The sequence below is a fragment of the Canis lupus genome, chromosome 13 (genome assembly GCF_048164855.1).
Source record: "Canis lupus baileyi chromosome 13, mCanLup2.hap1, whole genome shotgun sequence".
Classification (NCBI taxonomy): Eukaryota; Metazoa; Chordata; class Mammalia; order Carnivora; family Canidae; genus Canis; species Canis lupus.
The window spans coordinates 54,651,883-54,664,504 of NC_132850.1; positions in this window are offsets into that span (position 1 = coordinate 54,651,883).

The following is a 12,622-nucleotide window of genomic DNA, read 5'->3' on the forward strand; positions in this document are numbered from 1 at the left end:
TTAAAAGATTTTGTTTATTTATTTGAGAGAGTGCATGTGTACCTGAGTGGGGGAGAAGGGCCAGAAAGAGAGGTAGAGGGAGAAGCAGACTCCCTGCACAGCAGGAAGCCCCAGGAGGGGCTTGATCCCAGGATCCTGAGATCTTGACCCAAGCCAAAGGCAGTTGTTTAACTGACTGAGCCAACCAGGCACTCCCATAAATCTATATTTAACATAGAGAGCAAAGGACAAAAAGGCAAAGTCTTAACAAGTTCCTAAAACTTTTAAATATATGAGCTCCCAACAGACAATTTGCTAATGGATTAGCACTTTAATTAATATTTTGTATACTTAAAATATTTTATTGTATTCAACATTTTCTTTGTCAAAAAAAAATCAAAATTATGCTGACCTTCATTCTAGAACTAAAACATCTATTAGGTTATCTCAGAAATTTAATCACCCATGGTTTTTCTCAAAAATTTTTAAATGTGATGAACTGGGTTTGCCAATGCACTTGTCTTTTTTCCCCTGGCAATTTTTTTCAGGTGTTTGCCGTAAACAACAACTACTTTAAGTGTGAAGATGAAGCATATTGTCCTCCTGGTTCTTATGCAGAAATTTACTTAGGAATTACACATTGTTTACATGGGATTATATATCTTCATCCACATTTTAATGACACAATTTAAGTAGATTTTTCAATTGTTTTCTACTATATTATGTTAATAATTCAAAAATCATCAAATTGTTAAAAATCATTTTTGAAACGTTACTCCTTATTAAATTAAAGAATGAATAAAGCTAAATAGCAACAAAAACAAAAGTATCAACATTAATTTAATATCACTAACATGGAGTAATATATTTCCATAACAAAAAAGTACCATTTCCCAGGCATAAGTTATTTATGTGGCCAAACTTGACTAAAAACAAATATCTCTATGACACTGAAATATGAAATCCTTACTCATTCTTCTGGTGTTGAGCAGGTTCCAAGTGAAGAAAGGACCTGATTTCTTTAGTGATTCATATTATGACTCTGACTTGAGCAGCAAAGTAAATAATGATATTAGATTATAACCAAGGCTATAAGAACAAACTTCCTGAATCCATATTCATATAAATAAATGACTGAAAAAATCAAATAAATGAGGGAGAAGAGACAGCTCTTCCTCCCAGAGTAATGTCAGTAGAAATAATTATTAATGGATCAACTACTTAGGGAGAGAAAGGAAGAATCTAGAGTCTAAGTACTAGATCTAAAATGAAATCAAATTAACCAACAGGTACCTGGAGCAAAACTATTCCATATTTTTGGCTAGGAGATTCCTTTAACTGTAAAAAGTAATTTAAATACTTAAAAACAGCTTACTGTGTTATGCTCTACTTAGTTTAATAAAAAAATTTATTTCTCAGAAAATACGCTCGCTATATATATATATTAGTAGTATTTTTCTGTTTATATTTTTTGTATTAAGAATTACAGGGGGGATCCCTAGGTGGCGCAGCGGTTTAGCGCCTGCCTTTGGCCCAGGGCACGATCCTGGAGACCCGGGATCGAATCCCATGTCGGGCTCCCGGTGCATGGAGCCTGCTTCTCCCTCTGCCTGTGTCTCTGCCTCTCTCTCTCTCTCTCTCCCTCTGTGTGACTATCATAAAAAAAAAAAAAAAAGAATTACAGGGGGAGCGTTGTACAGGGTGGCTCAGTAGTTTAGCGCTGCCTTCAGCCCAGGGCCGATCCTGGGGTCCTGGGATCGAGTCCCACATCGGGCTCCCTGCATGGAGCCTGCTTCTCCCTCTGCCTGTGTCTCTGCCTCTCTCTCTCTGTCTCTCTCTCTGTCTCTCATGAATAAATAAATTAAATCTTTTTTTTAAAGAATTACATAATTTTGTACCTACCCTTTTTACTCAATGTAAAATATGCAAGCATTTTTCCTTGTCTTTAACATTTTTCATAAAGTGGATATATAATGTTTACATAAAATTTCATCTAATGGATGGACTATGATTTTTCTCAACTGGATTAGCAGAGCCAGGCCTCAGCACTAAGACACTGGAGACAGAGTGAGTAGTGAGATCCGGCCCATTTTTTCTGGTGTATGTGGGTTTCCCTACTACACTACCTGCTCCCTCACTCAGCACATGTTAACTGAGCTCCCACAATAAGCCAGACTATAGTCTAAGAGGAAGGGATAGATCAATGGAAAACGGGCAACGTTCCTTGTACCCTGGGAGACTACATTCTGGGAAAAGGTGACAGACAAGAAGTAGAGCATTTACTAATACAAAAGTATACTAAAGAATAGAAGGTGATATGTTTAATGGGTAAAAAAAAAAAAAATAACAGAATAAAGGAGATCAGGAGTACAGGGGCTGGGGCTGTTTGCAATTTGAAAATGGGAGTTGAGATTGGCCTCAGTGAGAGGCACATGAGCAAATACTTGAATGGTATGAGGTAATCATTGCAAATTTTTGAAGGAAGAACACCCCAGTGCTTGACCTATGGCAGGTTCAAGTGACATGCATTCCAGAAATCAGAAGGATAGTGTACCTGGAGCAACCAGGCCTTCTAGGTCTTTCTAGTTTCCTTAAGTATGAGAAAGAATGTATATGCCAGGGTGTCTGACACAGTTCATAATTATCCCTTGATCCAGTGTAAGAGATTTTTAAGATACCCAGCATGCACTGCTACCCTCGGCATGGAAACTGCATGCTTTTGGCAACTACCTGTCCCCTAGCTCCTGGTCATGGTTTTTATTTTTAATTAATTAATTAATGTATTTATTTGTTTATTATTGGAGTTCAATTTGCCAACATATAGCATATCTGGTCATGGTTTTTAATGACTAGTTATTTTTTCATTATATAGCTGATCCATAATTTATTCATAGTTCGTCACTTGCTGGGTATTGGAATTCCAACTTTTACATTATTGTGAATAATGCTACAATGATGTCCTTGCTTATAAAGCATTGGCTTCTTCGTCATAGTTGTGGCAAATATTTTTCTCAGTTGCTTGGTTGTTGTTGAATACACTTCATCATATATCTCATATACAGGATTTTTATGTTGTTAAATATACCATTTTTACCTCTATGATGTTTCTTTGCCTCTACATGTAGGAAGTTTTTAACCATCTGAAGAGTGTATACTTGTAGTCTTTTACATTTTATGGTTTTCCCTCTTGTATTCATCTTGATTGATATTGAGTTTATGAAGGTATATAAGAAATAAGAATTGAAATTGTAAAATCCAATTAGCTGGCTGCAAATTCAAATATGCTTCTTTCCCCTAATGTGTTGTAACGCTGATTTATTAGGTACTGAACTTTTACTGGGTTTTGTTTTAGGGTTATCCAGCTGTGCCATGTACCTGCTGGTCATCTCTCCAACAGTACTATGGTGTTCTTTCCACAAATTCTTTTTAAAAAAATATTTTATCTTATTATTTATTCAAGAGAGACAAAGAAGCAGAGACTTAGACAGAGGGAGGAGCCTGTTGTGGGACTCGATTGCAGGACCCTGGAATCATGACCTGAGCCAAAGGCAGATGCTCAACCACTGAGCAACCCAGGTGCCCCCTCTCTATGTAAATTCTTAAAATACTTTTAAACATCTGGTAAGAAATATTCACTATCCCTTACCTCAAAACTTACTGCTTTTTTTTCCTCTGAAATATAACTATGTTTATATTATTAAATAAAGATCAATCTTAGTATTATTAAGTTTCTAAACAAAACAAAACAAAACCATGAGCCCAATAGGCTACTGATTAGAATAATAAACCTATTTAATAATTTAGCAAAACGCATTTTTCAATTCCTTTGTCTCATTCAATATGAGTTTATTTTACATCTTTCAATATATTTTCATAACTTTCATCATAAAAATCCTGAATATTTTTGAAGTTAGTTTCTGTACATTCTGTATGTTAGTTTTCATAATTTGCACTAGATTATTTTTTTCTAGGTAACCATTACCTTTACAAATAATATTGTTTTTTTCCTGTTTTCAATCGCTATATCTAATAATTATCTTTTTAGTGACTCACTGAATTAGTCAGGACTTCCCACACATGGTGAAACATTAATGTGCTTCTCTGTTATGTCCCAATTTTAATGGCAAAGCTTCTGGACTTTCAGCAAGAAGTGTAACCCTGGCCAGCAGCTCAAGTTTGTTTTTTTCTACAATGTTATGAAAATTTCCTTCTTAGTTTTTTTAAGCCCTTTGTATATCCAGGCAAAGATGCTGACATTTATCAAATAACTTGTTTAGCATTGATTAAGATAATAAGCTGTTTATATGCTTTGAAATCTTATACCGTATCAATGAATTACTACATATTAAACTACTCTTGCCTTCTTAAGATAAAAATCTAATCGGCCACAGTTGATTAATCTTTTAATTAGGTAATTAATGTGATAATACTTTTAATTTTATTAATTTTTTGATGATTTTTCTTATATTTAATCAATATATAGCATACTGTATATTTGTTCTGGAGGCTTCTCTAGCTTGTATGCCTAAACTACCATTCAGTTCCTGTTTTCTATTCTCCATATTTTATATGTTTTAACAAATATTGAAATTTGTCTTCTAATTAAGCCTCACATATAATCAAATTTTATATAGTCTTCCATAAAATTTGAATAATATTATATATACCATTTATAATCTGTGAGAATTTTCCAATATCATTCCAAAATATCTCTGGATAATCATTAGTTTAATTTAACAAATTTTTTAAAATTAAATTTGCTTCCATTTTTTTAACCATTACAAATAATGCTACCATAAGCCTCCTTAATCATAAATTTTGGTGCCCATTTCTTCTTAGTTTCAGAGAATAAATTTCAAGAAGAGAAATTTCTTGACAATGCTTAATGTGTTTCCAAATTACCTTCATAATGAGATGAATTAGTAGTTTAAAAATAGGTCTGTGTTCCTGTACTGTTGGTAACTTCAAGTAGTGTTGTTAGTATTTTTATATTTATTAAATCTCTAAGGCCCTCATTAATTGTCTGTGTCTCTGTGAGGATTAGTGAAGCTGAGTACATTTGCATGTATTTCCAGATCATTCTTATTCCTTCTCGGGGGTATGACAAGGCCCCAATGAGTGGAATGTTTGTTTTTACAAACTCTTTAGAACATACTACGTAATAGAGATATGAGTACTCTGTTAATATGGACATTTTTCTCTAATTTTTATTTCTATTTCTTTCATAATTTTTATTTGCAGTTGAGCATTTACTACTAGTATGTATCCTGAATTGGATTTCTCTTCCTTGTCTTTTACTTATTTATTTTTTTCTTCTTATTATTTTTTCTTCCTTGTCATTTAGATTTTCTGACAACCTCTGACCTGTGGAGAGTCATACTCTGTGTAGTAGAAGTATTTTACATTCAGTTCTTTGTCTCCAGCATGCCCAGATCACAGAGATGGATTTCTTCTACAGTTGTCTGCATCATATTTATGAGACCATGTGTCCCACCGTGCAGCATGCAACTTCGTGTCCTTTCCTTCTCTAAATCATGTTTAAAAAATGAGTGCTGTAGACAGCTTTTAAAGAATCCTGAATGATAACAATCATGCAGTTCCCATGTAGTAGAGGTAGCCATCTAGTTTTCCTCCTTCCTCCCTTTCATTCCTCCTTCCTTACTTCCTTCTTTCTTCTTCCCTTCCTTTGTCTCTCTCACTTTCTTTCTTCTCTCTTGTTCTCTGATTATTCACACGTATCTACATAAATTTAATCCTCTTTTTTTAAACTTTAGGGCTTAAAACAACATATTAATCTTTGTGCTTCTCCTACTCCATGTGGCTCTTAGCTGGACACTATCTAAGAAGAGTTTATTCATTTATTAGGTATCTTGGTCCTCCTCTATGACTTTTTTCTCTCTGTGTGTCCTACACATGGCAGCTGGACTCTCAGTGTTCCAAAGGGACAAGCCCCAACATACAAGGTTTTAAAAGACTTCTATTTATATTACACTTTGACTCAGTCAAAGCAAATCATATAGTAAGCCCGGTGTGGGAGAAGACTACCCATGGGTATGACTACTTTGAAGGATGGTTTATTGGGGGTCATGAATATGAGCCCACAAAATAATATTTCTTTACTAATGGACTTCCAAAATATCCCCAACTCCCACTGTTATATATAATACATATTTATGTCTCTAAGAGTAAAATTGTTGGGTCATAATTATGTGTATATTTAATCTGCCTAAGTACTTGCATATTGATCTCCAGAATTTTATCTGTTAACAGTACTGTTGGCAGTGCATGGAGATTTCAATTCTTTTCTGCTCATTCTGTCTCCAACCACAATCTAACCATTCCATTTGAGAAACAATAGTGGCTCTTTCTCAATTTCTATAGGGTGAAGATCAATGACCTTAGATAAGAATTCAAGGAGCCCTATAATCTAACCACTCCAACCACTCTTTTTATTCAAAACGATCTCCAGTTGAACTTGATTTGCCTTCCACTCTCTCTAAACTAATCTTGATATTTGGCAAACACACTGTAAAAATCTGCAGCTGTAAGCTTTTGTTCCAAGCCTCTATGCTGAAGGCCTTGCCTTCTCTCTGTTACCCAAGTTCTACCAATCTGATCCACAGGATTCAGCTCTGTTTTGATATCACCAACAATGCAAAGTTATTTTTTCTCACCTTCTCTGAACTATTTTCTTTCAGTAAGCATTCTGAAACTTAACCACGTATTAGTATATTTATGCATATAATCATAGTATTAGAATATATGTATATATATGTACATATATCATCATGTACTTTTTTCTCTGTCTTTCAAAACAAATGATTTCGTGCATTTTTTGAAGATTTTATTTATTTATTTGACACACATAGAGAGACCGTGTAGAGGGAGTGGCAAGGAGAGAAGGAAAAGCAGGCTGCCAGCAGGGAGCCCAATGTGGGTCTTGATCCCAAACTCCTGGGACCATTATCTGAGCCAAAGGCAGATGCCTAACAGCCTGAGCCACTCAGGCACCCCGATTTAGTGCATTTTGTTGTAGGAAATCTCCTTTTGGTTCAGGAGAATAAAGAAAATAATCTGAAGGTGATTTTAATTTACTTCTAATAGAGAGAGAAATTATGCCAGTGCCTTAGAAGAGTGTACTAATTTATTCAACACATCCAGGTCACCAACAGAATTCATATTGAACTGAATGGTTTACTGTGATTTGTCAGCATATGAAACATTTAAATGGCATTTAATACTCAATTTCCATGAATATGACATCACTGGGGAGTTTTCAGTTAACTTCTGAAAATACAGCCTCATCCTGGGATCATTGCCTGTCAAGTTTCATGTACCTTTAAATCCATAATTAAAACTCTAAATCTTTTATCATAGCATATAGCTGTGGTGAGAGATTAAAAATTGGCTTTCTTTACCATATCTCCCTCAAGATTACCATGTTATTCTTCAAATCTTCCCCCAAAGATTTCCTGTATAAAAATGCATTTCCTATTACAAACACAGATACCAGAGGCCACTGCTCACTAAACTTCAGGCCCCATCTGGGATAAGGGGAGCAAAATTTAAGAAGTACTTTTCAACAACACAGGATTCCAGGTAACACTTTGAAGGGCTGACCCTCTGCCTGCTGACCAACCTGACATCTGGATGCATTTGGATGCACCATAGGGAAAGTTCTTGGTTGATTCATGGCATTAAGGCCAGAAAGTAGCAATGATATATCATGCATTCTTACTTACCAGAAACACATCTCATTTTAGTCTATATATAGTGTTTCCACAAATACATTCCTCTAGCCTGAGTCCAGCACCCCTAGCCATGGCCCCTTAAAAAAATAATACACTTTATTTATTTATTCTTAGCTGTTTTATGTATCCAGAAAAATTGAGTGGGAAGTACAAAATTCCCCTATACACCTCCTCCCAGCACTTCCCCTTCCCCCTATTGTTGATACTTTGCGTTAATCTGGTACATTTGTTACAATGGATGACCCAATACCAATGTATTATTATTAACTAAAGTCTGGAGTTTACTTTGGGGTTCACTCTTTGTTTGACACATGCTATGGATTTTGACAAATGTCTAATAACATATGCCCATCAGCACAGTATCACACAAAATAGTTCCATTGCCTTGAAAATCTCTCAGGCATCACCTACTTCTCTCTCTCTCTCTCTCTCTCTCTCTCTCTCTCTCTCCCTCTCTCTCTCCTGGAGCCCCTGTCAACCACTGATTTTTCTTTTTACTGTTTTCAGGGTTTTGCCTTTTCCAGAAGGTCATATGGTTGGAGTCACACACAGTATGTTGTCTTTTCAGACTGGCTCCTTTTACTTAACAATATGCACTTGAGTTTCCGTCATGCCTTTTGATGGCTTGATAGCTCATTTCTTTTCATGCCACTGAACTTTTAATACACGAGGTTTCCTTATAGCTAAATCCTTCCTGATTAAGGATACAAGCCCTTTCTCAGAATGGTTAGCCAGTATTATGCTCCATCGGTTTAGAAATCTCTGTAGTCTTTCGTTTCTATACATTACCTCTCCAGGCCAGGCAGCCTCTGGTAACACCTAAATCACTTGGCTCCACACACCAAATCCTGTTTCTCAGGCACCTAGTCTCAGGTGAGTGAGACAACGCTGGCTAAACTCCGTAAGTGCTGTTGCTACTTTCTACCTGCTGTATTTTATGCACCTCCATGAATAGTGCCCCTAGAGAATGGGAATTCAAAATACTCTGCTTCCAGTTTCAGTCCTTCCTGAAGATTCTTTGGGTGAATCATTACTGATTTATGGCTATACAAAAGTATGAATAGGATAAACATGACTCAAAACACAAAACCCAAACTTGGATAATTCCAACTTGCTCGAAAAACAGGCAGGCCTCCAAGGGACCCCAGTTCATATCTTTCTCTTCAAGTACCTCAAATAGCATTATTGGGTCAACTTTATAGTTTGGCACCAGGCCACTTTTCTCTCTCAGAGGAAAGCAAATGAGCATAGGACCCTTGTTTTGAAGCTGCCTCTCAGGAATAAAATGGTGATAATCTTTCCCAATGTTACTTGTCATTTATGTGCTGTTTTCCCATCTTGCACGGTTTCTACCTATCCATTTTTTTTTTTACCTGTCTTAACACAGACTTGGCCTCTCTAGGTGAGAGTTTCAGATTCCCCCATAATATCCCCTCACAGGCGAGTAGAAGAAATAGCCTTCCAATAGTGTTCCCTTTTGTCCATTTCCAAGAAAAATGTACCATTAGGAATGTAAAGATTATGGAATTATCGCTACTACAGGCAGTGGGCCAGCACTTCCAGGTAGTCCCAGGTGAGCCGCATAATGTGGAATGGGTCCATTTGTCCCTGTAGGAAAATTCATACTTTCAGAGTAATTGGCATTATGGTATCAATTGTTTGCATAGTGGCTCTTCCCTCTTCCAGCACATACAAGTACAATCCTCTACCTGGTACAGCTAGATCCAGTGAAATAAGGAAATTATTTTTGAGATAAGAAAATAGATATGCTTGCATCGTCCTCCAACATTCATTCTAATCCCCATATTCTTTCAAAAGAATCCTTTCCAGAGGTGTTCCTCCTCCACTATCCCTCACATTCTGATAAGGTGTGCATTTACCCATAAGTCAGATTGGCTTTTGCACCGCTATCACACTCTCCTCATTTTTAGTAAGTTGTTTTGATGCCAGTTTGAGGGTGGCAGGAGATTAACTAAATTTCTCACCTCATCTTGGTACATTGATAGCAGTGATGTGTCTCCTTGATCTATGAAATGTAGTTGGTAGAATCAAACAGGAACACAATCTGTTGTTTCAAAGCCTTGAGGGGATTGGCTTCAGTCAAGGGTAATAAAGCCCAAAGTAGGAATCATGCCTGTTCTGATCAGAACCCATTTGAAGTCACCTGGTATTACTGGTAAGGGTTCTGTCTGGGGTTACTGGTAATCTACCTACCAGCTCTTGTCCTTGAGAATGGATTGGTTCATTGAGGGCCTATTTGATTGGCTATACAGCTTGGCTATGAACCAATCCATTAATTTATAAATATTTAAATATTATTCTGGGGATGAGAGTCCCAAGCTTTAGTATTTCTTTTTTTTTTTTAAAGATTTTACATATTCATGAGAGAGGGAGAGAGAGAGGCAGAGAGACAGGCAGAGGGAGAAGCAGGTCCCATGCAGGGAGCCTGACACAGGACTCAATCCAGGGTCTCCAGGATCACACCCTGGGCCAAAGGCAGGTGCTAAACCACTGAGCCACCCAGGAATCCCCTCACGCTTCAGTATTTCTAATTATAATGCCTCCTGTTATGTCCATTTTATGGACTTACCCTGCCTTCTTCAACCAAAGATTCACCGTTCATAGGGTGAATGGGGTTGATTTCCAAACTGACTCATATCTATCAGTAAAGAGTTTTCCGTCAGTGTATCAGGCTGCTAAAACAGAGAGGAAACAATGATATCTGAAACATTCAGCAATAAGAGATCACTATTTGGGGGATTTTTGTCATTGGCCCTAAAACGCACAGTTACGACCTATTCTTAGATGCAACATACTCCCACGCTTCCCTTCCTTCATTGCTGCCATCAAACGTGCTTTTGTGTGCACCATTTCCATTTTATCAGTGAGTTGTTCTGTCTTCATTGGACAGAATTGCAACTGTACTAGGGTTTAGAATTATTTGATGTCTCAGTGGCAGGATCTGTCTCCACCAAAGCCTGGTAACAGACAATGTTAAGGATGGTCTGTAGTTGCTGCAGTCAGTGATTTGCAGGCCTAAATTTCTACTCTTTTGTGCTGAGGTGCAATACTAGACCTCTGTCAGGAAGATGAGTCTTCAAACACCCATTTGACAATACTTCCAAAATCATCTGTGCTTTATTTAAAATTAAAATATTAACTGTGGGTAAAAATTGGGTAATCCTAAAGTTCTTATTTAGCATGATGAATTAAAATTGAGCAAAAGGTGAAACTGACTTATTTAGGCTATAAGCCAGTAATAGGAAAACTGTGTATTTTATATATTAAGTGCATTCCCTTATGGGTTCAAGTATAGGTAAGGGCACACAAAATGTTTTTTTTTTTTTTTTTTTTCTTTTTTGCTCTCCAATCTGCAGCTTCTTGTTAGCACTAATGTCATCCCCTGTGGCTCCGATGCACACTCCGAGTGGTTCTTTCAGGTTTTTGGGTATTCACCTTCACAGCTTCAACATATGACCCTGTCCCCTCTTAACAGGAGGGCTATGTAAGGGGCCCAAACCTTTATTGACTTCCACTATTATTTACCCCAGGGTTGTATCACTGGAGGATGGTTCATTATCGGTTATCGTGTTACAAGCCTAGGGTTGCTCATACCCATATTTCAAATGCTTCAGAATCACTCCATTTTTTTTCTGTAGGTGACAGAGCTGTAACTTTGTCTTTCAAAGCACGGACTGTTTGTATCCCCACCTTCATCCATTCCCAAAGAAGTAATACTTGTATATTTAAAATTCTAGGAAATTGTTCAGATGCTGACCATGGCAACTAACCAAAGATTAATGCTCATCCCAAATAGTCTCCTCCGTTCCATTGTGTTTTCTACTCAGTTATTTTCCCCTTGATCATTTAAGCAAAAAAATGAAGATAGCAAAGATTCATATGGAATTGATGGTACTTTTCAGCCAAGTGGTCCAGCTCTCCTCTGATCTGTTACCGAATGGTATGAAGATGGTGAATTTGTAATAGTCATAATGTAGCCTCATGAGGGAGCACTGTATCTTCGCAAGTTCCCACTAGAACTTTGGGCAAAAAATAAGGCCCATTTTGTTTGTTTGTTTTGTATACCAGTCTCGATTTTACCTTGTTTTGTGTTTCATTTTCTTTCCCTTTCCTCATCAGTAATTTCACTTTTACAAAAGTGATTAACAGAAACAGCAGTCTCCTATTTTCCATCATTTCCCCTTTCATTCAACTTCTTTCTTTCAATCAATTTTTCCAACTTTCCAAAGCTGTATCATGCAAAGTCTATGAATAAGATTGGTCTCTGGCAATCTATTTTAGAGCTTTTGCTACTCTAAACCAAGGTCATGATGACAACTGTTAGGCATCAAAATCTCACGAAATCCATAATATTTATTGTTTTCCCAAAGTAATTCTGATCTATTGATTTAAGGATTCAAAAGCTACTCCTTATATTGCTCTGCATTGCCCAATTCTCTTGACTGGCATTGTTCCCGGGTCTAGAGTCTTGGATTTTGGGTATTAATTAAGAGAAGTGGAGCTTACATTCTAAGAATCTCTGTTCTTAATCAATTACCTTTTTCATTATAACAATCCTTATTTAATTGTTTTTAAACAATATATACTTGTGATTTTTAAAGCATAGGAAGATAAGTTAGTGAAAGTCATGTGTAATACTTAGAATTTCTTATAATTCAGGATTCATCAAGTCCAAAAAATAGGAGGCATCCCAATTATATTCTGCTACTTTCTCATTTTATGTTAGGCATGCAACAATACTTATGAAATCCTTCTTCCATGACTCACTCATAATACAAATTATTTAAATAATATTTTCAACATGTTGAAAAAAGAATAAGAATATTATCTCCTAGGTTTTGCTAAACAAATTTGGATAAGCAGAGAAGAAT